This window comes from Sciurus vulgaris (genome assembly GCF_902686455.1).
Source record: "Sciurus vulgaris genome assembly, chromosome: 14".
Classification (NCBI taxonomy): Eukaryota; Metazoa; Chordata; class Mammalia; order Rodentia; family Sciuridae; genus Sciurus; species Sciurus vulgaris.
The window spans coordinates 87520684-87547940 of record NC_136475.1 but is presented as its reverse complement, the minus strand read 5'-3'; the positions used below and the strand labels follow the sequence as shown (position 1 = coordinate 87547940).

General features: G+C 47.1%; 1 long non-coding RNA gene across 2 annotated transcripts in view; it reads left to right on the top strand.

Moving 5' to 3' along the window:
• The window catches only part of LOC306643872, a 29304-nt gene extending 7049 nt beyond the window's left edge, over nt 1–22255 (top strand). For both annotated transcript variants that reach the window (XR_013759094.1, XR_013759095.1), the window contains exons 2-3: nt 20420–20594; nt 21743–22255. This is a non-coding gene — a long non-coding RNA (uncharacterized lncRNA). The remainder of the gene's footprint in view (nt 1–20419; nt 20595–21742) is intronic.
• Nucleotides 22256–27257: the final 5002 nt, after the last annotated feature.

Below are 27257 nucleotides of genomic sequence, written 5' to 3'. Positions count from 1 at the left end.
TATCTTGAATCTCACTATGTTTCCTAACAGTGATGCATTTGAATTCTTTGCCAGGCATTTTGTCAATGTCTTTTCCTTTGAGGTATGTGCTACAGTTATGCATTTCTTTAGAGGCATCATGTCACTTTGTATTTTCATATTTCTTGTGACCTTACCTTGAGATTTGCATATCTGGTGAATCAACGGCCTACCACTTATGGTAGAAAATGGCTTTCTTTTGAAGAAGTCTTGGGGTATTAGTTGAGTTGTAAGTTACATGGGCTTTGGTTCTAACTGGGCACCATAGCATGGTCTCCTATGACTTTGTCAGCTGTAAATAATGGGTGTGGGCAGAGCATGTGGGTGGCAGGGTTGGAGACACCCTTTGTCTCCAGTGGCACTTTGAAGGAGGTAGTAGCTTAGTCAATAGCTTAGCTTAGCTCACACAGGTGTGTTACCCACATCCACTGCTTGGCTGCTCTGGCAATGGACGTGGTAGTGCCAGGAATGTGAAGAATGGTGGATATTTCCTCAGCAGTGGTGACATGCCTTTGGGGTCAGTGGCAACTCAGATGATTAGGGAGTCCACAGCAGAAAAGGGCATGAAGCATGGAACACATGCCTGGGCCTACTAGCAGCTGGGACCCAACTAAGCAGCCCAGGTCATTTAGGGGGGCAGCTCTGACTATTTAGGGCAGGAATTTCAGGCTGATTACGGAGGTGGCTCAGGCTGATTATGGAGGAAGCTGGGTCTGACTATGAGGCTCCGGCTGACTAGGCACCTCAGGCCCAGCTGTGTGGGGTCAATGGCGAGTAATAGCATGGCTCCCAGTACGTAGCCCACCCTGCAGCAGCCTCCGATCTGGGGGTCGGGGGAGACAGTACAAGTTCCTTCTCCCGAGTAAAGCTATGTGCAGACTTCAGAAAGTCCCCAGGTGGGCTCCCAGCCTCTCTCTCTGTTGGTAGGGTCGTCAGTGTCCGCGATGAGGCTGCTGGTTCATAGGGGTGAGGCTGCTGGGACGCCCGGGTTTGTCCTCGCTCCTGCGGCGGGAAGTCTCCCTGCTGGGGACCCGTTTAGGGCCACGCCTGCACTCCATTCATTCTCTGGGCTGCTCTCCCAGGTCTCACAGGCTCTTCTCTCTTGCTTGGTTCTAGTGCTACTCACCGTAAAATGCAGCTGTTGTTGATGGTGGTTCTTCTTTGTGGCAGAGGAGGTGAGTGTGGGGAGTCAGTTTGGCCATCTTGCCCTGTCCAGCATCTCCAGCCTGACATGTCCAAACACTCAAGTGATGACCATTGTCAGGTCTGATGCTCCCCCAATATTCACCACATCAGTGACCAGGACGGCCATTTCTGAGTTTAAAACAAAGTCCTGGACTTGACCTTGTCCTCTCCCTCTCTACTTTTCATAGCCAATGTATTAGCAAGCTCTGGATTGTGCCTCCCAAGGTGCTCTTGAGTCTCTTCAGTCCTGTCCACACCCACCATGCCTCGGTACAGCTCTTGCCCTGCCTACTGTGGTAGGTGAATAAGTACCCACTTTTGCTCCCACCTCACCCCAGTGCAGCCTCCACTTTGAAGCCAGAGTAATCTCTGAAATGAAATCTAGTGTTGTCATCTCCCTGTTTTCAATTTTTATTTCTATTTGTTTACTCTTTCATTTATTTAGTGATACCGAAGATCAAACCCAGGGCCTCGTGCATGCTAGACAAGTGCTCTACCTCTGAGCTACACTCCACCCAACCTCCCGACCTTTTCTTTCTTTCTTTTTATTTTGAGGAAAAGTCTCACTAAGTTGTCTGTGTTGACCTAGAACTTGCAACCTCCTGTCTCAGCCTCCCCGCTCCTCCAACCCTAGGGGCTGGGATTACAGGGTAAGCCCACACATTGCTGCTTTCAATTCTTTGACGGTTTCCATTAACCTCAGGAGAAAGTGGAAGCTCCTTAACTGGCCGTAAAGCCTTCCACGGCCTGCCCGCTCCTGTCTCTGGTCTCCGTCTCCCCACCCGTCTCCTCTCTCCCCTTGCACAGACGTCTCTCACAGCCCGGAGCTTCTTTCTCCTCTAGCCCCTTCGCTACTTCCTCTTCCTGAGTCACTCCACTCACCCTTATCTCAGCTCAAGCAGTACTTCCTCAGGGTGTATCCGTGACCTCCATGTCAAGGTCAGGCCTCCCATTCTGGTTCTCAGAGTGCCGAGCTCTCCTTCAGGGCCCCATTATAGATGAAATGTCACATTTGTTTGTGTGACAAATGGACAAACAGCTTTCTTTTCAAGCACGTTGTAAGCGCCATGCTGACAGGGATCATGCTTCTGTGCTCACCCGAGTCCCCGCTCTGGCGTGCGTGAGCATTCTATGATACTGAATCCGTGAATGTTCGAGAGAGCTCTACTGTCAAGAACGAGCAGTTCAGACCTGGGTTGGAATCTAGGTTTCATGACTTCCTTAGTTCAGGGGACTTTAGAAAACCATTGAATACCTCTGAGACCCAATCCTTTAATGTGCAGAAGAGCCTAAAATCTACCTCGTAGGGGCTTACGTACGAGAGCAAATGAAATAATTTTTATAGAGTGCACAAAGCAGCCACGGTGTCTGGCACAGAGTTGCCACTTGGGAAACGGTTTCTGTCATTACTAAAATGTTCCCACTATTTGAGACTCATTTCCATTGGGAGATTGGATATCTCACTCGATGTCCTTTTAAGTTTTTGTTTGTTTACATTGGCCTGTGTATCTGTGTTTGCAACTAAAAATCCTGTATGAAATATAGCTGGAATTAAGACCGGCAGAACAAAAGCTTCTGTCCTGAGTGTGTGTCACTACTAACACTAGGTGTCATACTTCCAGCTGACATTTTTATGCCAACCGCCTTTCCAGGAGCTCTGCACAACTCCTTCAATTCTATGATCATGTCAACCCTCAGAGGTGCGTACTGTTGTCTATCTTACCAAGGGAAAACAGAGACACAGTAAGGTTAAGCAAACTCTTAAGGTCACACAGCTAACAAGCGTCAGAGCCAGGGCTCGAACCTAAGTGGCCCCTGCTTTTACCCCTGGCACTCTGCTGTTTTATCTGTAATTGAGAAAATTTGCTCCCTAAGTGCTTAAAAGGTGAAGACAGTAAATCATGCTGTGTGCTGCACAAACCACCCCCACACCGAGATCCAAATTGTTTATCACATGCATAGAAGAGGGATACAAAAGGAATATGCCAAAATCATAATTATCTCTGAGTGATGGAGTTTTGAGCTCTTGAAATTTCTTTTATTTTTCATCTATTTCCCACATTTTCAATACTATAAAATTTGTACTATTATAAATCTAAGAAAACATTAATTTCTTTTTTCTAAAAGAAAAGTAAGAAAACTCTTTTTTTTTCTTTTCTTTTTTTTTTTTTTTAAGTGGGAATTGAACCCAGGGGTGCTTTACCACTGAGCCAACACTTTTTATTTTTTTATTTTGAGACAGGGTCTCACCAAGTTGCTTAGGGCCTACTGGCTTAGGGCCTCACTCAGTGGCTTCTAACTTGCAATCCTCCTGCCGCAGCCTCCCCAGTTACTGGGATTACAGATGTGCGTCACTGCACCTGGTGAAACATTCCTTTTAATGGAAACAAGAGGAAGAATCAAAGGAGGAAAGGAAGAAAGAAAAAAGAAAAAAGGAGAGAAGGGAGAGTAGATAATGCCAAAGTCTTGCTCCATGAGGCCTACCTCCGAAGACCTATAAACACCGGAGAGTTTCATTCAAAACTCTCTTGGAATTTTCAGTCCTAAATAATCTGAAGCCACAATTAGCTCACTCAGTATTGAGCAATAATCAAGTAGAAGTTGGGTGTGAGTTTGAGTCTTCATTACACTGGAAAAGTCCTGCACTGGAACGGGGGAGATTGTCTCTGGCTCTGGTCTGATGTGGCTGCCCCTTTCCTGTGTGCCCTAGAGAGTCTCTGGCCTCCTCATCTGCCACAGAGGAGCAGCCTCATCTGCCTGATCAGCCTTTCTAACCTGTGTTGAGTTGCAAGCATAGCACCAGTTCTCCTCCCACACGCTTTACGTAGCTTGACCCTTGTGGTCTTCAGGGCCACCCTCTGAGTTAGATGTCAGTATCATTCCCATAGTATAGATGAGGAAACTAGGCACAGAGCAGTGAATCCTTGTCCAGGGCCGTAAGATTGATCACGGCAGAGCCAGGATTCAAATTCAGGCAGTGTGGCTGTCTAGTGATTGGATGTGATCATAGCCACTGTGCCAAGGGATGCGATCAGCTCTGGATGGGATACATGGAAAAGAGTTTGGAATAGTTTGAAACACTAAATAAAGTAAGTTGTTAGCCTGGGGGCATTTTAAAGGAAGTGGCTTCTTGGGCAATGGTTAGTGAGTAGGAATGCAATTAAATCCAGAAAAGTCTGCACATAAATAAAACATTTCCATCTCTTTGGAAAATTAAAAATGTTTCCACAAACAACACAAGAGATTTAAACAGGAAGGATCACTCCTTATCCAATAATATGGTGATTTTGTGTTTGTAAGCTCCGCTCCAGTAATCGGACTTTTAGACAGTAGATACATCGTATGTGAGGTTTATAAAAAGTGCAAAGCAACCTTGAAACGCCTTTCATTCATCCCTCCACGTGTCTCTCTGTTCATGCCTGCACTGACTGAACAGAAGTTCCTTGGAAGGCCAATACCTGATTCATGCTTCCAAGCTGAGTTCGTGCCTCAGTGAGAGAGTGTTTCCAAGATTCCTTGGTGGAACCGGTTCACTCCTTTGCTTGCTGACCCTCTTCCGCCTAAACTATCCCTAACGGATGGGACGTGGCTGTCTCTGCGGAGACCTCCAGGGAAGATGAGTCTCCAGCTTCTCCCTGGGAAACCCTCATCAGTCCTTAATCAAAATGTTTAGGGCCCGTGGGAGAGCTGCAGCCAAGGCCAGCTTATCAAGGTGGGATTTATTTACTTACTGTCCAAATCATTTCACATCAGATTGGCTTGTTGCTCTCTCCGCTCACCGGCTGAGAGCCGAGGTGACAGATCACCCCATTGCTTATTTAACCAACCATAAACAGGACTTGAAAGAAGTGCGTTTGCTGCACATAACTCATCTTTGGAGAATGTGACATGCATCAAGTTGATGGCAAACTTCTGCTCATTATCTAAAAACACTTTTTCTACTTTCCCCCCTTTTCTGTGTTCCAAAGGGAGCTGTTTTCCTCAGAAACTCACTTGTTTTATGCCACCAAGAGGCGTCGAAGAGTGTGGATAGAAGCCAGGAAGCCGCTTCCATCCCAAATGGCCTGGGTCGTGGAAGGTTTTCTTTCTCATGGGCCTAAGCATGGGAGGGGCTCACTGAATTCTGTGGCATCTCAGTTTCTTCAAAATCTCCTCAACTAGTTGTTTTCATGTTGTCTTTACTTGCAACTTGGATTGCAACAGGACCAGTGTAATAGGGTTGAGACATACACAGGGGCAGTATGTCCCACGTGTCAGGGTGTCGTTTCAATTTAAAGCATGTTGCTCCTTTTTTCATTGCACCAGCCCCTCCCCACCAAAAAGGGGGTAAATGGCATGTTGACTACTTGCCCCAAGCTGAGGACCACAGTAGGCATCAGGATTTCAGAAATGATATTATTAATTAATTTTTTCATCATCGCTCTGCATAATTTCCATTATAATCACAGGTGAGGGCATGAAGGTTAAGATAGACCAGGTATGTTGCTTGATCACACTGACACAGTCGTGCAGCTGGGTTTCAAACCTGATCCCACACTGCTGAAACCTGGGCTCCTTCTACTATCTTGGTCATATCTGCAGATCACAAGAACTGACTGGTGATTGGGAGGTTAAAAAGGTAACTAAGGCACAGGCCAGCACATGGGGGCAGTGAAGTGGCTGACATACAAGAAATTAATCCTTTAATTAAATCAGAAACTCTGGATGGAATATGATGAAAGGATTACCTGGGTTGTGACAATAAAATCACAAGAAAGTAAAATAAATAGCAGAGCCAGAAATGAAACGAGAACTTATTGCTTTATTTAGTGACAGTGCTCATGAGAAACTTCCCATCAAAAAGGCCTGAAAGTGTGACCTACCACATTCTAGAACCAGCAAACACATTTTAATGTCATAACCTCCCCTTTTGGAGAAAAATAATCCTGTTTGGTTAAGAACAAATGTGTCAACACAGTGCCCATGTTCACACCAGTGCCCGTATGAATGTGGTAGGACAAGTCAAGTGCTTCCCGTCCTACAAGTCTCCAGTCTTCTGGAGTATCCTTTTGTAAGGGCCTCCTGAGATGCTCACCTGCTCTGTGGCATTTATTTAGGGTAAGTTATTTAACAACTTGTCAAAACCTTCTTGGGGGCCCTGGAAATGCACACCATTTCCTGTACATTCTCAAATCACTGGAGTGATGGAGAGAGTATACACTATGAATTCCATGCTCTGAAGACCAGGTTTCAGATCCCTGCTGCTTCTATTTGGTATGACCATAAATCTCTCGGTTTCCTCATCTGTCAGTAAGAGAGGAGAAGAGTCCCTACAGGGGGGCTTACAGTATCGCAGAAAAAAACATTTCTGCATTCCCTGACTTGCTCCCAAGTGCAGAAGGACGTCGCCAACAGTTTGGTGGGTCTTCAATAAATTAAACCTGGAGTTACTGTATGACCCAACAATTCCACTCCTAGGCATATGCCCCCCCCAAAACTGAAAACAGATGTTCAGACAAAAACCTGCATAAGAATGTTCACAGCGGTACTTTTCACAACAGCCAAAAGATGCCGAGGACCCACATGTGCATCAATCGATGAATGGATAAACAAAATGTGTCTATCCACATTTTGAAATATTATCCAGCCACAACAAAGAACGGAATACTGATGCACACTGTGAAATGGATGAACCCTGAAAACATCACCTTTGGTGGAAAGTATCATCTATCTTATGATTCCATTTATATGAAACGTCTGGACCAGCCAAATAGGAAGGCAGATTAGTGGTTGCCAGAGGCTGGTGGAGAGAGGAACAGAGTCTCCACTGAGTGAGCACAGGGGTTCTCTTTGGGTAATGAAAATCTGCCTCTGGAGTAGTGACGGCTGTCACATTATGGATGTACTAAACGGTGCGCTTCAAAATGGTCAAAGTGATAACTTTCGTGTGACATGCATTTTACAACATCTTTTTAAAAAAGATATAGCAACGAGGACCACAGCACTCCAGGGACATCCTGGCGAATGCGGGTGTTCAGGGCTGAGCAGAGCTGTCCCTGGACTGCACACTGCTGGCCGAAGATGCTTCCTCTGCCCCAGCTGCGCCCGGGCTCCGGGCTCCAGGCCCCGCGCACACTCTGCAGTGCACACTCTGGGCGCATCCTCGGCCCACCTGTAGGTCCCCGCCACCGAACAAAGACCCTTTCTTTCTCCCTGGTCGACAGGCGCTGGGGGGCACAGTGGGTGCATAAACATGGGCAGGAAGGCAGGCCGCCTGAAAGCTTCCAAAAGCCCCTTTCTGACAAGTGAAAAATGTCGGTGACTTGAAGTCACAGGGCCAGGCTTTTAACAGCCCTCGGCGTATTTATTTAACCCAGTAAATACGTTTATTAGCGGCCGCCGCCTTTGTAGAGCAGGTAATGGATTCCCCATCTGGTTCTGCTTTGCGAGCGGCCTCGCCGGCTCACACCTAGCTCCCGCCGGCCTCGGGGCTGACCTCGGTGTGCTGCCACTTGGCCGCCCGGCCCGCCGGCGGTAATTACCGCCGTTCCCAGGGAGGAGGAAATCCCCGGGCCTGGGCCCTAACTAGCCCGGCGTGGCACCACCAAAGGGCACGTCTCAGAGGGGGACGGGAGAGGCAATAAAGCTTTCACATTATTAACTTTTTCCTTCTGAAAAGAAGCCTGAAAAATACCGTCGCACCACATTAAAGGCCGTGTGTGTGAGAGCCGCCACCGCCTAATGAGGGGCTCGGACCCTGGGCCACATGCGAGGACTTCCAGGGCCTCTTAGCTCAGCCTTGATGTGGTGCCAGTCCCCGGGTGTGCGCATGAGGCTCCCCCGGATGAGGCTTGCCTCCGAAGGGGGACCTAGCCACCCAGGGCAAGCAGAGGCGGGCACAGCCTGACGTGGATGAACAAGCCCCAGGCCCTCTGAGGGACCTTGGAACCCCTGCCGGGGAAGCAGGCAGGCAGTCAGAAAGGACAGCAGAAGGGCAGTATGTCAAGCACGGCTGCCTTCCTGAACCCGGGGTGTGCTGAGCCAGCCACTGCTGGGCCCAGTTTCCCACAAAGCAGGTGGTGGGAGCACAGGTCTCTGGGGAACTGGTCACCAAAGACACTGGAGCAAATACAGCCATCCTGCCCACATGCCTGGCGGGGGATCTGTTTGAAAGTGCCTTGATGTTCTGAGGAAGGGTGAAATTTCCTTCCTGGGCATTCCAGCAAAGTCCAGTGGTTCTGGTTACGGGCGGTGGGCAGTAGCGAGACACCCATGAGCTCTGGCATCCAGGTGTGGCACTGAGGGCTGTGGAGGACGTCCTATGACCTTGGGGCCTGCACGCTGTGAGGGAGGGGGCCACAGGGGCTAGGAAGAGGGCGAGGAGCCCTCGTGCTCAACATCCTTCACCCCATTCCTGGGGGGAAGAAAACCAAGCCGAGTCCTGAGGGAGGAGGGAGCTTGTCCAGGCCCTGGAACTGGCTTCCTGATGCAGAGACGGTGGCTCCCCTCTGGATCCCTGCTCTGGAGGCTGTTTGGCCGGTGGTCTGCTGGCTCACAGACTTCACCAGCCCCGCTCTCTGGAGACCTGCACCTCCTCTCTGAGCGCTCCTGGGGCGGGGGCAGCCTACATATCACTTGTTCCACCCTTAGGACGAAGTGCGTGGCCTCCCCTGAATGGACCCTAATGGATAATGGCTGTGTAGAGTTGTGCATGTGCAGAGCACTGGTCAATCCTGCGGGGGATTCATGTACCTCGTGATGTAAATGAGCCCCACCCTGTAGTGTGAGCCCAGCTGATCAGTCAAAATCCTGGCATGGAAGGGTTGGTTGTGCCCACTGCACCATTGTTGTATATCACTCACCTTTGCAATGAATAAAGCACTTTAGTGTGCTTTATCTTTGACTCTCTTTATGCGAGCAGGCGGGCATTGAGAAGCCATTTCGCCTAAGTGAAGTAAGACCACCCAGGAAGGACTTCCTTCGCTGCACACAGGCAGGCACAGCAGTGGCAGGACCAGGGCCTGGGTCTCCACGTATCTCGGGTAGAGGCTCTGCCACAAGACTGGGGCTTCCTCGAGGCTGACAGACCCGTCCTCTAACCTTCAGGCTTCTCTCCATCTTCTGCATCTGTGTATCCCCGGGAGTTAGCGCCTCTCAAAAACCTTAATAGATGACCCTAAGCTCAAATGCCAGCTTTGTTAGCTGACAGCCTGCTTACAAGCCACGCTCTTGTCGGATTTGTCCCTTCATTTATATGACAGATATTCAAGGAGTGGGTGGCTACGATGGGCCAGACACTAGGGATGCTGTAAACAGAGCACACCGATCTCTGCAGTGTTAGCTCACCAAAGACTGGGCACGTAGCAAGGGCTCAGCCACTGTCTGTTAGACCTTCCAAGCTTGCCTTCCACCTGCCCACTCTCCTGAGGCTCTGTAGGTACAACATGCTGTGACCTCTCCCAGAGAAGCAGAGGAGGAGGTCACAATCTGTCTCTGGGCAGCCTCAGCCCTTGGAGCAGGCAAGGGAGGCGTGGGAAAACCACCCATTCATTCCTGCATTTACACTTCCTGGGCCAGGGGTGGCTGAGCAATGTCATGCTTGAGCTGGTGACAATAAATTCCACCACTAAGTGCTCCTAACCTCAGTGCTTGTCTAGGTAAATGATTTCCCGTTACCCCAAGCATTTCCTGTACCAGGCCCTCCGTGTTGTTTGTTTATAGGGTCACCAAAGGAAGGGAAGTACCCATTCCTCCCATGTGAAGCGGGGCTTTAGTGCTTAATCTACGGGGAGGTTGTAATCATTCAATTAAGAATGTGTGTGTGATCTTCTCGAATGGTGCTAGGGCACCAAGTGGGCAGTAAGAGAAAAATGCTCCCTGTTTCTGTGTTTATGATCGGAGGCATAGAATTCCACGCCTGGAAGGAACGTGCCTTTGCTTGCAGAAGTCTCACGGTCTGAGGAAGTCCTCGCCGACATATTTTCTGGAAGGGGCTTCTCAGGTGAGAGCTAGGATGCAGAAGTTTGGTGTCTTGGTAGGAGTTTTCTCCCCTTCGCTGGGGCTCACACAAGACCCCAGCCTTCCTTCCTCTAGAGCACCCCACCTTCTGGGAAGCCCATCTGACCTTTGAAAGGGAGAAATCAGAAGGGTCAGCTGAAGCTTCCAGGCTCAGGCCTCTGGGCAGCAGCTGTTTGCGTGTTTGTCTGTCAAAGTCTGCATGTTGGGACACTTGAAGTTCAGGAGATGAAAAGAATTTGCGAGGGGGCTAGCGAGCGTAGCTGGGTGGCGGAGTGCCTGCCTTTGCCTGGGTGAGACCGAGGTGTGATCCCTAGTGCTGAAAAAAAGGAAATTCGTGGGTTGCGGGGTAAATGTGCAGGTGCACAGAGTAGCTTCTTAGAGACGTTCTCAAGACAAAGTGTTAAAATGCAAGTCAGGAGAGCGACTCCTCCTTCCAGAATGCCTGCTTGTGCTGAGACCGGTGTGTACCACTTTAGAAGTCCAAGGAGCTGGTGGCACTTCTGGACTCGTGAAAGGGCTTGTGTCTCCGTTTTTGTGTGCACTCGGTTTCATGCCATGTAATGGGGACAACCAACATGCTCCATGGAGGGACAGAGGTGTGTTGGGAGGCAGAGAAGCCTGGCAGGATATGAGTTGCTTTGAAATCTGGTATGAATATGTTGTCAGAAGAGCAGAGAAGGACAAGCAGGCCAAGGGAACAGGCAGTGTGAATGCATTTTGGCATTTAGGAGCCTAATGGGATCGGGAATGGCAAGTAGGTGGGAGAAGGAAATGGCAGGAGGCAGCCACGGGAGCGAGGCCTCAGAGGAGTTGATCCATAGACTCTGGGTGCTGTGCCAGTGTTGGGGGTCCTGGACACTGTGTTTCAGAAACCCGGGTTAGGGCCGCCTCCACTGTTAATCTGATTTGGTTAATCTGATCTTCATTCGGCAATGAAGATGGACATGTCAGAAGCGGCTCAGACTCTGCCGGATTTGAAATGACTCTTGCTTGCTGTCTGGGAGGGAACAGGCCTCGCCTGCATCTCTGCGTCACCCCCTCCTCCTGGGAAGCTGTCTGTCTTCACGCGAGCCAGCAAGTCCAGTATTTTCGTGCTGGAAAACTCTGCTGTCTTCCACCACAGGCGGCTTCTAGCTTTCAGCAGAGGATTACTTAGAATAACAAGTTAATGACTGTCCTTGGATTAGCCAAGGTTCGCTGGGAGAAGCAGGCATGCCCAGCATTCATTTACTGGAGTCTGGTGGGGGTGGGTGCAAATTCCATCCCAAGAAAAAAAAGAGAAGAATTTTTCACTTGGTCAGAGCAGTATCACTAGAAGAAGCTTGTAGAACAGGGGCTTCATTAAAAAAGTAAAAGCAACTTTTAACAGTCCTCTGAGTGCAGGGAGTAGCTGGGTGGCAGAGCTACCTGGGGACATGAGGACTGGGCTCCACTGGCTGTGTTTGTTCTTGAGGTCAGATGACATGGGGGGGTTAACGGAGCAGGGGTGGGGTGGGGAGGGGACAGGGGTGGGCCAGGGAGGAGCAGGGAGACGAGAGCCGAGGAGCTGACTCTCCTCAGTCAACACTGCAGGCCACCAACAGCACTCTGGGCCCCAGCTGGCTCTGGCCGAGCCCATTGGACTCTCTTAAGGTTGAAGGTGTCCACACTCACTCATCCATTCAACTCAATAAGCACTCGTGTCCTGCACCGACTAGGGCCCACTGGACAATCAAATGGCACAAAGCCTCCTTGCCCCATGCTAACTCTGGAGCCCACAAAGCCCTTCAAGGAAAGAAATACAGTGCTTCAGGGAGCCATGTACAGACTTACAGCAAGTCCTTGGCTTAGAAAAGCCCCAGGGCCTTGTGGGGACCCGGTCTGCTGGCTTCCTTGGCGCTGAGAGCGGCAGACCTAGACCCCAAGCGACAGGTGGGGAGAAGAGCAGCTGGGCTCACACAGCTGACCCTCAACACAGACCGCTTCTCATCTTTAATCCCACCGGGTCCTGACAGAGCCCTCCCTGCTCATAGGGACCATGACTGCAGGTGCCAAAGTGTTTCACCTTTAATAGGTCCATCTTAAAAACAGCTTCACTGAGGCATGATCGACATGCAATTTAATACTTCATGTGTACAATCAAATGAGTTCAGATGATGTAAACCCCAGGATACAATCACCACAGTCAAGGAGATAGGTCCAAAACTTGCCCAAGGTTCCTTGTCCCCTGCCTTGTTCTTGTGATAAGACCCCTTGGCGTGAGACCTGCCCTCTTGACAGTTTTACAGTGTATAATATGGTACTGTTAAGGATCCCACAATGGTGCACAGCAGATGTCTAGAAGGCATTAACCTGGTAAACCTGAGACTTTGTACCCACTGAGCACGTTCGCTGTCCCCACCCCTCAGCCGCTATTGTTTTCTCTGAGTATGCCGACTTTAGATACTGCATATAAGTGAAATCATTCAGTATTCGTCACTCTCCGACTGGCTTATCTCACTTGGCATGTCTTCCAGGTTCATCCAGGTCGCTGCATCTTTCAGGATTTCCCATCTTTAAGGTGAATAATAGTCCATTGGACTTGTATACCACATTTTTGCTGTCCATCCATCCATCGATGGAAATTTGGGTTATTTCCACGCCTCGGCTATCATGAGATGATTGTGGAAGTGCAGACATCTCCTCGGAATCCTGATTTCAATTACGTTGGATGTAAACCCAGAAGTGAGTGAGATTGCTGGATCATGTGGTAGTTCTATTTCTGTTATCTGGTGGAACCTCTGTACTGGTTTCCATAGCGCCATTTTATCTTCCTGTCAACAATGTACAGGATTCTAACCTCACCCCGATGCCTCCAGCATTTGTTATTATTTTAGTAACAGCCAACCTAGTAGGTGTGAGGTGACATCACACTGCAGTTTTGATATCTACTTCCCTGATAGCGAGCACCTTCTCATACTTGTTGGCCATTCGCATGTCTTCTTGGGAGAGGCTCAGAGGTCAGGTGATCTGTGGAGGTGACAGCTCGGTGGCAGAGTGGACACTTGAGCCCTGTGAGTTGACTCTTGCCTGTGCTTCCCTTCACTGTTCTGTGAAGAAGGGTTTTTCTGATTGACCAGGAGACCAGCTGAGGGAGGCACCGGGGAGGAAGGCTGGGGGGCCATCTGGGAGCAGCCGGAAGTGTGGCCTGGACGCCCTGCAGGGGAGTTTGCCAGAGATGCAGCAGGAAATGGGGATTTCCAGTCCCCTCTGGAAAGGAAGGGCTTAACTCAAGAGCAGGCTTGGGCAGTCCCTTGAGCGCTGAAGTTCCTCCCTGGCCTCACAGATACTCTGGCTCTGAAACCGGAAGTTCCTGAAGGATGAGAGTCAGGAATTGTCTGCTGAGAGCTGTATACAGGAAATGAAGAGACCAGGGAGCTGGAGATGGTGTAAACAAACAGCTCAGCCCTCTTGCTCCCTCCACTCTTGGTGGTCTAGTTCAGAGGATCCTGGAGGGGCAGCCAACTCTCTAGTCTTGAAGACAGGAATACCTGGGCATTGAATTCCTCCAGCTCATTCTCTTATTGGTCACATGACCTTGGGTAAGCTGCTGACCAGTCTGGGTGCCATGGCACAAGCCTGTAATCCCGGTGATTCCCAGGCCGAGGCAGGAGGAGGATTGCAAGTTCAAGGCCAGCATCGGCAATATTTGGAGACCCCAGGCAATGTAAGGAGACCCTGTTTCAAAATAAAGACGGTCGGGGGATGTTGCTCAGTGACAGAGTGCCCCTGTGTTCAATCCCTAGTGCAAAAAAAGGAAAGGAAAAATAAACAAAAGAGCTACGAGTTATCGTCTCACCTATTAAAGACAGAGGGGCTGGAAGGTGGAGGGGCGCGGGCCACACAATCTGCTTCACAGATTGCTGCGTGATCACTGTGTTGTATTGCGTTACTACTCTGCGCAGACACTGTTCTGGGTGCTGGAGGTTTTGAAGGATTCATGAGGCAGCAGACGACATAGATTCTTAACCAATCTTTATCAGTTAAGAATGGCTGCCTTTCCTAGAACATTGCAGGGCTTTTATACTATGAACAGAGTAAGGCCTTTTCTAGAACATACCAGGGCTTAATGAAAGCATTTGTAGCAGCTCGCCTCCAAGCTGACCCCTAGTAAGCCTGCCTTCTTGGTATTTATGTTTCTGGGTCATTCCCTCTATGGTAAAATCAGGGCTGGCCCCATCTGATCAGTAGCAGTATGTGACCTCCAAGCCTAGGTCAAGAAGCACTGCCTTGGTCTCTTTGCTCGTTTCTCCCTTGGAACAGGAAGGCGGCCACCATGCTGTGAGGACACCCAAACAGTTCATGTGGAGACCCAGCTGAGACTGAAGCTCCTAGCCAAAAGCCAGTACCAGCTTACACCATGTCAGAGGGCCCCTTGGGAGCAGATCCACAGGCCCCTCTCCAGCCTCCAGATGGCTACAGTTCAGCTCACTTCTTCTTTTTTTTTTTTTTTAATTAATTAATTAATTAATTAATTTTTAAAATTAAAATATTTTTTATTTTTACAAACACATTTTGATCATTGTACACAAATGGGGTACAACTTTTCATTTCTATGGTTTTACACAATGTAGATTCACACCGTTCATGTAATCATACATATATAGGGTAACACTGTCTGTTTTATTCTACTGTTTTTCCATTCTCACCCCCTCCCACGCCTTTTTCCTCTACACCATCCGGAGTTCCTCCATTCTTCTCTTCTCCCCGTCAGCCCCCTTCGTTATATATTGTCACGCACTTACCAGAGAAAACATTCGGTCTTTGGTTTTTTGGGCTTGTCCTATTTCACTTAGCATGATATTTTCGAATTCTATCCATTTATCTGCAAATGCCATAATTTTATTATTCTTTACGGCTGAGTAGCATTCCATTGTGTGTGTGTGTATATACATAAATATATATTTTATATATATAATATATATATATAATATATATATATATATATATATATCACAGTTTCTTTATCCATTCATCAATTGAAGGGCATCTAGGTTGGTTCCACAATGAACATTAATATGGCAGTTCAGCTTCCTTCTGACCACAACCTCAAGAAGGAAGTACAAGACCTGTCCCAAAGTCCCAGCCCCGCAAAACTGAAAGAAAATGACTATCGCTGCTGAGTCACAGAATTTTGAGATGATTTGTGATGTTACAACGGGCACTCATATTTGAATCAAACCTCCCCTCACCTGGAAGTCTGTCTTCTGACCTCTCCTCGCTCCTTTGGCCACTTAGCTTGCCAACCCCAGTTCTGGGGCCATAACTCCCCGCTCCCTAGCATTCTTTGTCTCTCTTGACTTCCCTCCTGAGAATTCTGGGGGGAGTCCCCCTTCTCCTCCCACTGCTGAGCGGGCAGCCTCCATACCTGACCCCAGTATCTTGGCCCCTGGAGATGGAGCAGCGTCCACAATAGCTCCTCTCCCACCTCTCCTGAGTTCTCCCTCACTTCCTGCTCTCCACTGCCCAGCAGGCCTCCCACCTCCGCATCTCAGGCCTGTTGACCTCCTCTGCATCTTTCCTCTGGTTCTGTGCAAATGTGCGCTTTCGGATCTAACCAGCGGATCTGGCCAGCATGCCGACCTACGTGGAATCCCTCCAAGGCTCTGCTACGCTGGGATCCAACCTCAGCTCCTCGGCTTGGCTGCCGAGGAGCCAGGCCATCCAGCCTTCCCCCCACCCCACCTCACACTTCAGTGATCCCCATGTGCTTAACTTCAGGCGGTAACTGGTTTCACGTGATCTTGCTGTCCAGAGAATTGGGAAACCTGGGTTGGAACAGCAGGGCATGCGTTTCCTTTCACCACGAAGGGCCTTTGGTGCCACGTGAAGGAAGGCAATCGGAAGCCGCCAAAGGCTTCAGAGCCAGGTTTGGCACAGAGATACACAATGAGCACATCGAGGGTTTATTTCCTTATGATGTGTGAGGAAACAGGTATTTAAACAGTTCCCTGCAAACTTATTCACACTAGTAAAGCTACCTCTTGGGGTCTTGGTTTTGCAGAGGTCAGGGAGAAGTTATGCAGGAGCCCTCGTGGCTGTTGTGAGACTCTGAGGCATGCTGGGTCATTTCGAAGGCTTTGCAGGAAATTCAGAACCACCACAGACTAGTGCCTGGAGACAAGAGCTCAGTCCTCACTCTGCTGCTCAGTGAGGAGTGGGCCCAGCTTCTCAGTGCCTTCCTTTACAAAATGCGCATGGATCCCCCACCCAGAGCGAAGGAGGTACTGTATATAAAACCAGGGGACTGGAGCTGGAGTCAGTAAGTGCTACTTAACATCAATCCCCATACCACAGTGACAGCTGGAGGCAGGAAAACCCCACACACATCTAAGAAAATTCCTTTAGGAAAAAAAGAGAGAGAGAAGAGACAGGAGCATTGGAGAGGAAGAAAGGAATTAGTGCTGTCAACAGTGGGTCAGTTTGTCTTAAAACCTTTCAAATTGTGGAAGGGACTGAGCAATGTATTTCCTGGGGTGGGAGGTGGTGGGTGGAGGGGGCTGTGCAGGGAGCATTTCAGAGGGGGTGTGCTGTGCTGGGTAGCGCCACAGAGAGGTGAGCCAGTGGCCACGGCTCCAGCCCTGTTGAGAGCAGCCAGGGTGAGGCTGGGGAAGTAGGGAAGTGCCCAGAGAGGCAGCCATACCTGCGGCAGCGGCAGCGGCAGCGTGGGTGAGCCCTGGCCCACTATGCCTAGTGAAAGAACCAGGCACAAAGACCACATAGAGTGTGATGTACAGACTAGGCAGATGGAGAGGGCAGAAAAGTGGGTTAGTGCTGATCTAGGGCTGCGGCGGGGAGGTTGGGGAACGACTTCTAACAGGTACAGGGGTTCTTTTTAGGATGATAAAAATGACTCAAAATTGGCTGTCGTGGGGTTGCACAACTCTTTACACTAAAGACGACTGAATTGGAATTGAATGATGTGCGAATCATATCTCAATAAAGCTGTTACACATGCACATGCACACGCACAAAAGAGGTAGGAGATCCAAGATTCAAGGGAAATACAGACTCTGTATGCTCGCCTTAGAAACTCAGCAGGTTCAAGGGGAAAGCTCCAGAATATTCTCCAGTGCATCCTGCTGATCGAAACCCAGAAAGGCTGAGTTCCCTGCTTCAGTCCTGCTGCCACTCAGGCCAAGCAATGAACCGGACCACACGCTGAGCCCTCTCACACGCAGTCACTTTGTGTCAGTCAGCTGAGACGCGTGAGTTTTCCCTCCACAAGGCAACCCTGTACCGTGTTAGCTGCACTCTACATGCAATTTGTGTACGTGGGCCACAGGACTGCTAACTGGGAGAGACGATGTTCCAATTCCAGTTCAACTCTGTGGTTTTAAATCACTGAGCCTCCCAAGAATCAGGCTTTTCAATGTGGGCAGAGAAACCTCCCAGTACTCCGGCCAGGCTTCCTCCTGCTAACCTCTGGCGTGCAGAGCTGTCAGGGCCCCTGGAGGGCAGCGGGTAATGAAGCCGCAGGAAAGCGTCTGGGCTAAGGCCAGGGAGCCTGGCTGGGCAATTTTGAGCATGATAAGAAGACAGGATTTCAGAGATTCCTGAGCTGAATCCTCTTTTAAATACGTGGGATGTGCAGCCCAGAGCAGAAGGGGGGCTGGTGAGGCAGAACGCAGCCGAGTGGAGCTGAAGGGGAGCCAGGTCTGGGCTCTCTTGTCCAGGGCCCCTCACCCAGCACCATGCAGCCTCCTAGGGCGAGGATGGGGGTGGGAAGGAAAGCAGGGGGCTGGGCGTCCAGGGAAGGCATGGGCTCCATGGGTCGTGTAGAGGGGGCTGTTGTTTGAGGAGAGGGCATCCCTCTGACACCAGAGGACGGGGGAGATGAAGGGATAGTAGCACGCGGCCTTGGGTCTGCGCTGGCAGTGCCTGGCAGTGCTTCTAGATGGTTCTGCTCAGCCTTCCCCAAGCCTTGGAGAAGGAAGGTGAGGCGCTGTCACCTGACAGGGGCGGCCATGGGGTTAAGGTGGTGGTCTGGGTTCTAGTCTTAGTTTTGTCTCCGACACACGGTAAAGTCCCAGGCAAGCTCTTTCTCTGCTCCACTGAGTGTAAAATGGGAATAGGTAGCTCACCCATCTTTCCGAGAGGTGAGGATTTGTGGGTCTATGTCTGAATCTGCCATCTGGTGATAGCATTCCACACCACGCATGTGCCTGAGGCTACGCGGTGCTGAGACAGGAGGGAGGGCTTTCTTGCCTCCTAGGGGCAAGGCCCTGTGATTAAAGCCAAGCTCCCCACAGGGCAGGGCCGGCATCTCCCAGGATAGAGAACAGAAGCACAAGCTTCCAGAAGGCTCCACTGCCGTTCACCATATTGTAGTCCGCCTCAGCGTGGCCCCATCAGGCCCCAGGGGAAAGAGCGAAGGCCACCAACATTATGCATCACTCGGTTTTCAGGATTTCTGGAGCCCTGATCATTCCCAACCCAATTTTTGAAAAATTTTCCCCCAATATGATTAGATAATTTTATTTATTCTGAGTTTCCAAAATGAATGGAAATGTATAATCACTTTAATGGTAATTTCATTGATAAAATGGCAAAGTTATCTTTATCAAAACGTAAACTAAAACAAAGAAGGAGAATTGAACAAATATGTGAGGAGGAGGAGGAGGAGAAGGGGAAGGGGAAGAAAAAGAAGAGGGAGAGGAGGAGGAAGAAGAAGAAATCAAAAATTAAAAACAGAAGAAGACAGAGAATTAAGTGTTTCCTCAGTCTTGCTTTATGGGCACACTTAAAATTTCACTTGGTATAATTCACAGTGACTAGCAGCAAGCATCTTTTTCAAGGAAATATGACTAAGGATGATCTGCAGGTATCATGAACTATTCCTTCATAAGAATCTTTTCCCCACATTATCTTTCCTGATAATTTCCCTTATCATAATGGTCAGAAAAAAAGAAACCGAAAAATATATCATTGGGTAGAAAATTTTCATTCCACACCGACTGACTGAACTTCTCCGAGTTCAAAGACAGAGGTTAGGACAGCCTCAGTTATTTTAGAGATTAGACTGGTACTTCTAGTGCTTTCCACTTTACCTCTCAAAGTTTTAGGAGCACTTGTATGTATCATTCAGCCTTCAGCATCTCCACAGCAATCATCCGTCCCGTTCCGACTCTGTATTCTAAAAATGAGAATGCAAAGGCCCAGAGCTGTTGAGCAATGTGACCGAGGTCATTTGGCCCGGACAGGGGGGTGCTTGGAGGGAGCCCCAGGTCTGCCCAGCCCGATCCATCCTCGTTCTGAAGCTGCCCAGGGCAGGGGCTGCTGGAGGCGGTATTTGCCCACAATCTGATTTTGCTCGGAGCTGGCTGGGGGCCAGACCTCTGAGTTTACTGAAATGTTCTGAGAGTTATTGGGAGAAATGGAGCTTTGAACTTGCCTAATATAACACGGGCTGCTTCTCGGGATCATAAACATGTTTCTGAACCTAATTAAAGAGGCTCGTGAAGAGTGCGAGGGCAGGACTGAGACATGACGGTCGGTCTGCGGGCTCCCTGGGCCAGCGCGGGAGCTTGGACCAGCCGCGTGGGCGCAGAGAGTTAAGGGTTTTAGGAGGAAGAAGGGGCTCTTTTACAGTTCTGGCTGGGGACCCGGGCCGTGCAGGGAGGGAACGGAGAAGGCGTAATTGGGGCTTGTAAAACATTTCCAGGCAAAATCACTTAATGCGTTTGGAAAGTGAAAAGCAGCAGTCCACATAACCCTGCGTTCGGGCATTTTCTCCCGGCGACAGGTGGATGGAGGGGTCAGGACGGCTGCCCAGTGCTGGCTGAGCCGTGGATGGTGACAGTGGGGCTTAGCTCTGGGCTCAGGACCCTGGAACGGCGGACACTTGGTTTTGAATTTTCGTTCTTCTCCTCACTCACTGTGTGATCTGCTGCACCTCAACGTCCTCATGTGGAAAGTGGGAACAAAACTGTACCCCGTTGATGATTTGTTGGGAGGGGTGAGAATTCAAAGCGTCAGGACATCTCGGGCAGGAGGAGGGAATGCTGCTGTCGTTGTGGCCCTGCCTACTCTGCTGCGGGGGTGGGGGGCGGGCGTGGACTGCTGCCAGGTTGGGGCAGTGTCCCTTTCCTCTGGAAGAGGCCACCCTGGGGAGAGTTTCTGGAGCCCTTGTCGGGTCTCTCCCGACTCCTTCTCCTGCTTTCCTTTCTGCCAGTACCGGTCACTCTCATCCGTTTCCCAGCGTCCCCCTTACCTACGTAGCTCCTGGACCTGTCCTTCACTCATCTGGACGCCTGTCCATGCCCATCCCTCTTGGGATGTTGTAGTTCAACCTTCTGGCCCTGGAGAGCCACGTGCACTTGCTGAGCCCTCACAGATGCCAAATGCTTCCAGCTTCCCCTCCTTCTAGACAAATGGTAAATATTGCCCTTCCTGGCTCCCCGGTGGTTGGCTGGGGCAAACAACTGGATTTGGCCAGTGAGTTGTGAGCAGAAGTGACGTGGACTGGGGCTCCTCTTCCCTTCCCACAACGACTGGGCTATGGTCCAGACCAGGTGTCAGCAGACTTTTCCTGTAAAGATGCGGAGCCTTGCGAGCAGCATAGTCCCCGGCAGTCTCAGCTCTGCTGTTGTCAGAGGCAGGGGGCTGGGAGAAGCAGGGCTGCGTTTCCATAACATTTTATTTAAAAAAGGAGGCAGTTTGGATTTGGCTCGTAGGCCACAGGGTTCAGGTCCCTCTTCCGTACCATGCCGGCCAGTGGGACTTCCCACAGTGCTGGAAATGTTCACAATATCTGTGCGGTCCAGTGGTAGCCACTGATCAGTCCTGTGCCTGCTGAGTGGCCTCATGGGACCAGAGGCTAGTGTATTGGGCAGGCGGTTCTACACAGCAACTGTCCATCAGTCAGCCAGGGTCCTGGAAGGAAGGCCACACAGAGTCATGGCAGACCATAGTGGACATGGAGCCAATTTATGTATCATAAGCAACTGAGATTTGGGGGGCATTTGGTGTTTGGCACTGTGGCATGAGAGCCATTCCTGACTTCCACACCCTTCACCCCACCTCTGTGCCCACTACTCCTGTTTAAGCATTCCCTGCATGTACAGGACCCAGGACTTGCTCATGCTGTTCACTTTGCTGTGATATGCCCTCTATGTGCCTTGTACTGTCCCTTGTTTTGAGGGCAAATGCTACCTCATTGTTTAAAGTTCACCTCAAATCTTACCATTTCTTGGTGGTTTTCTTTTCTTTTCTTGGCACCAGGTATTGAACCCAGAGGTGCTTAACCACTGAGCAACATCCCCAGTTCTTTTTTTATTTTTTGAGTCAGGGTCTTGCTACATTGCTTAGGGATTCACTAAGTTGGTGACGCTGACTTGGAATTGTCGATCCTCCTGCCTCAGCCTCCCCCCGGGATTCCAGATGTCTGCCACCATACCAGCTCTTGGTGGTTTTCCACTGATCCTCCACGCCATTTCCATACGACCAGACTTACCTGCATCTTCCTCAGGGCACTGGACAAATAGTCTAATGTAATTATTTATTTTCTTGTGCCTCCCACCAGATCAGCAGCTCTTGGAGAAGTCCCTGTGGATCATACTTTAGTATCTCCTGGAAAACCTCAATAAGTGCTTATTGAACTGAATTAGATACTTCATCCCCAGACTGTGGGGGTCTTACCTGGCCTCCTCTGGCACTGGCTCAACTTTGGACCATTTCCTGGACATCTTCTTGTCCTGGCCAGGGCAATATACCTGAGGCTCTGAAATTCGGGCAATGATGATAGTGGAGGAAGAGAGAAAAGCAGAGAAAAGAGACACCTGTTAGTTCCTTCATACTGTGGTTTAAAGTATCAGTTTGGTTATTTCTTAAAATTGGACTCTACTACCAAGAGCAATTATAACTGTAAACATAGATCCCAGGGGGGCTGGGGAGATTGCTCAGCTGGTAGAGTGCTTGCCTTGCAAGCACAAGGCCCTGAGTTCGATCCCCAGTACTGCAAAAAACAAAAACAAAAATAAAACGAACAAACAAACAAACAAAAACACAGATCCCAGGGCTCTTGGTATTAGTGTACCCAAACTGGAATGAACTCAAGGGCTTATTCTTTTTTTTTTTTTTTTTTTTGGTGATTTTTTTTTTTTATTGTAAACAAATGGGATACATGTTGTTTCTCTGTTTGTACATGGCGTAAAGGCATACCATTTGTGTAATCATAAATTTACATAGAGTAATGTTGTTTGATTCATTCTGTTATTTTTCCCTTCCCCCCACCCCTCCCACCCCTCTTTACCCTCTATACAGTACTTCCTTCCTCCATAATTGCCCCCCTCCCTAACCCTAACTCTAACCCTAACACTAACCCTTCCCTCCCCCCCATTATGTGTCATCCTCCACTTATTAGCGATATCATTCGTCCTTTGGCTTTTTGAGATTGGCTTATCTCACTTAGCATGATATTCTCCAATTTCATCCATTTGCCTGCAAATGCCATAATTTTATCATTCTTTATGGCTGAGTAATATTCCATTGTATATATATACCACAGTTTCTTTATCCACTCATCAATTGAAGGGCATCTAGGTTGGTTCCACAGTCTGGCTATTGTGAATTGAGCAGCTATGAACATTGATGTGGCTGTATCTCTGTAGTATGCTGATTTTAAGTCCTTTGGGTATAGGCCAAGGAGTGGGAGAGCTGGGTCAAATGGAGGGTCCATTCCAAGTTTTCTAAGGAATCTCCACACTGCTTTCCAGAGTGGCTGCACTAATTTGCAGCCCCACCAGCAATGTATGAGTGTACTTTTCTCCCCACATCCTCGCCAACACCTGTTGTTGCTCGTATTCTTGATAATCGCCATTCTAATTGGGGTGAGATGGAATCTTAGGGTGGTTTTGATTTGCATTTCTCTTATTACTAGAGATGTTGAGCATTTTTCCATATGTTTGTTGATTGCTTGTAGATCTTCTTCTGTGAAGTGTCTATTCATTTCCTTAGCCCATTTGTCGACTGGATTATTTGAATTCTTGGAGTAGAGTTTTTTGAGTTCTTTATAGATTCTGGAGATTAGTGCTCTATCTGAAGTATGATTGGCAAAGATATTGTCCCACTCTGTAGGCTCTTTCTTCGCATTGCTGATAGTTTCCTTTGCTGAGAGAAAGCTTTTTAATTTGAGTCTATCCCAGTGGTTGATTCTAGCTTTTATTTCTTGTGCTATGGGAGTCCTGTTAAGGAAGTCTGATCCTAGACCAACAAGGTGAAGATTTGGACCTACTTTTTCTTCTATAATCTGCAGGGTCTCTGGTCTGATTCCGAGGTCCTTAATCCATTTTGAGTTTAGTTTCGTGCATGGTGAGAGATATGGGTTTAGTTTCATTCTGTTGCATATGGATTTCCAATTCTCCCAGCACCATTTGTTGAAGAGGCTATCTTTTCTCCATTGCATATTTTTGGCACCTTTGTCTAGTATGAGAAAATTGTATTTATTTGGGTTTGTGTCCGTGTCCTCTATTCTGTACCATTGATCTACCTTTCTATTTTGGTACCAATACCATGCCGTTTTTGTTACTATTGCTTTGTAGTAGAGTTGAAGATCTGGTATTGCAATACCCACTGTTTCACTCTTCCTGCTAAGGATTGCTTTAGCTATTCTGGGTTTCTTATTCTTCCAGATGAATTTCATGATTGCTTGCTCTATTTCTGTGAGGTACGTCATTGGGATTTTAATTGGAATTGCATTGAATTTGTATAGCACTTTAGGTAGTATGGCCATTTTGACAATATTAATTCTTCCTATCCAAGAACTTGGAAGATCTTTCCATCTTCTAAGGTGTTCTTTAATTTCTTTCTTTAGTGTTCTGTAGTTCTCATTGCAGAGGTCTTTCACCTCTTTTGTGAGATTGATTTCCAAGTATTTTATTTTTTTCAAGGCTATTGTGAATGGGGTAGTTTTCCTAATTTCTCTTTCTGAAGATTCATCACTTATGTATAAAAATGCTTTGGATTTATGGGCATTGATCTTGTAACCTGCTACTTTACTGAATTCACTTATGAGTTCTAAGAGTTTTCTGGTGGAATTTCCAGGTTCCTCTAAATATATAATCATGTCATCAGTGAACAGGGATAGTTTGAGTTCTTCTTTTCCAATTCATATCCCTTTAATTTCTTTGGTTTGTCTAATTGCTCTGGCCAGAGTCTCAAGAACGATGTTGAATAGAAGTGGTGAAAGAGGGCATCCCTGCCTTGTTCCAGTTTTTAGGGGGAATGCTTTCAGTTTTTCACCATTTAGAATGATATTAGCCATGGGCTTAGCATAGATGGCCTTTACAATGTTAAGGAATGTTCCCACTATCCCTATTTTTTCTAGTGTTTTGAGCATGAAGGGGTGCTGTATTTTATCAAATGCTTTTTCTGCATCTATTGAAATAATCATGTGATTCTTGACTTTAAGTCTATTAATATAGTGAATTACGTTGATTTCCTGATGTTGAACCAACCTTGCATCCCTGGGATGAAACCCACTTGATCATGGTGCACTATCTTTTTTATATGTTTTTGTATGCGATTTGCTTAAATTTTGTTGAGAATTTTTGCGTCGATGTTCATTAAGGGTATTGGTCTGAAATTTTCTTTCCTTGATGAGTCTCTGTCTGGTTTAGGTATCAGTGTGATATTGGCTTCATAGAATGAGTTTGGGAGGGTTCCCTCCTCTTCTATTTTATGGAATACTTTGAGAAGTATTGGAATGAGCTCTTCTTTAAAGGTTTTGTAGAACTCGACTGAGAACCCATGTGGTCCCGGACTTTTCTTTGTTGGTAGGCTTTTGATGACTTCTTCAATTTCAGTACTTGAAATTGGTCTATTTAAATTGTGTATGTCCTCCTCGTTCAGTTTAGGCAATTCATATGTCTCTAGAAACCTGTTGATGTCTTCGAAATTTTCTATTTTGTTGGAGTATAGATTTTCAAAATAGCTTCTAATTATGTTTTGTATTTCACTCGTGTCTGTTGTGATATTTCCTTGTTCATTCTGAATTTTAGTGATTTGGGTTTTCTCTCATCTTCTCTTTGTTAGTGTGGCTAAAGGTTTATCAATTTTGTTTATTTTTTCGAAGAACCAACTATTTATTTTGTCAATTTTTTGTATTGTTTCTTTTGTTTCAATTTCATTGATTTCAGCTCTGAGTTTAACTATTTCCTGTCTTCTACTACTTTTGGTGCTGTTCTGTTCTTCTTTTTCTAGGGCTTTGAGCTCTAGTGTTAGGTCGTTTATTTGTTGAGTTTTACTTCTTTTATTAAATGCGCTCCATGAAATAAATTTCCCTCTAAGTACTGCTTTCATAGTGTCCCAGAGATTTTGATATGATGTTTCTTTGTTCCCATTTACCTCTAAGAATTTTTAAATTTCCTTCCTAATATCTTCTGTTATCCATTCATCATATAATAGCATATTGTTTAATCTCCAGATGTTGGAATAGTTTCTGTGTTTTACTCTTTCATTTATTTCTAACTTCAATCCATTATGATCTGATAGAATACATGCTAGTGTCTCTATCTTCTTGTATTTGCTAACATTAGCTTTGTGGCATAATATATGGTCTATTTTAGAGAAGGATCCATGTGCTGCTGAGAAGAAAGTGTATTCGCTCTTGATTGGATGGTATATTCTATAAATGTCCGTTAAGTCTAAATTATTGATTGTGTTATTGAGATCTATGGTTTCTTTGTTCAATTTTTGTCTGGAAGATCTGTCCAGTGGTGAGAGAGGCGTGTTAAAATCACCTAGTATTATTGTGTTATGGTCTATTTGGTTTCTGAAATTGAGAAGGATTTGTTTGACATACATGGATGAGCCACTGTTTGGGGCATAGATGTTTATGATTGCTATATCTTGCTGATTTATGCTTCCCTTAAGCAGTATGAAATGACTTTCTTTATCCCTTCTGACTAACTTTGGCTTGAAGTCCACATTATCGGAAACGAGGATGGATACTCCAGCTTTTTTGCTGAGTCCATGTGCATGGTATGTTTTTCCCCATCCTTTCACCTTTAGTCTATGGGTATCTTTTTCTATGAGGTGAGTCTCTTGCAGGCAACATATTGTTGGATCTTTCTTTTTAATCCAATCTGCCAGTCTATGTCTTTTGATTGATGAATTCAGGCCATTAACATTCAGGGTTATTATAGAGATATGATTTGGTTTCCCGGTCATTTGGTTCATTTTTAAATTTTATTTATTTATTTGTTTGACACAACTTGGTTCCTCCTTTATTTGACAATTCCTTTAGGATAATTCCTCCCTTTGCTGATTTGCTTCTTTGTTTTTCATCTCTTCCTCATGGAATATTTTGCTGAGAATGTTCTGTAATGCTGGCTTTCTTTTTGTAAATTCTTTTAGCTTTTGTTTATCATGGAAGGATTTTATTTCATCGTCAAATTTGAAGGTAAGTTTTGCTGGGTATAAGATTCTTGGTTGACATCCATTTTCTTTCAGGGCTTGAAAAATGTTGTTCCAGGCCCTTCTAGCTTTTAGGGTCTGGATTGAAAAATCTGCTGATATCCGTATTGGTTTCCCCCTGAATGTAATTTGGTTCTTTTCTCTCACAGCCTTTAAAATTCTGTCTTTATTTTGTATGTTAGGTATTTTCATTATAATGTGCCTTGGTGTGGGTCTGTTGTAATTTTGTGTATTTGGAGTCCTATAAGCCTCTTGAACTTGATTTTCCATTTCATTCTTCAGATTTGGGAAATTTTCTGATATTATTTCATTGAATAAATTGTTCATTCCTTTGGCTTGTTTCTCTAGGCCTTCCTCAATCCCAATAATTCTTAAATTTGGCCTTTTCATGATATCCCATAGTTCTTGTAGATTCTGTTCATGATTTCTTACCATCTTCTCTGTTTGTTCAACTTTGTTTTCAAGAGTAAATATTTTGTCTTCAATGTCTGAGGTTCTGTCTTCCAGGTGTTCTATCCTATTGGATATGCTTTCTATGGAGTTCTTAATTTGGTTTATTGTTTCCTTCATGTCAAGGATTTCTGTTTGTTTTTTTTTCAATATCTCTAACTCTTTATTGAAAT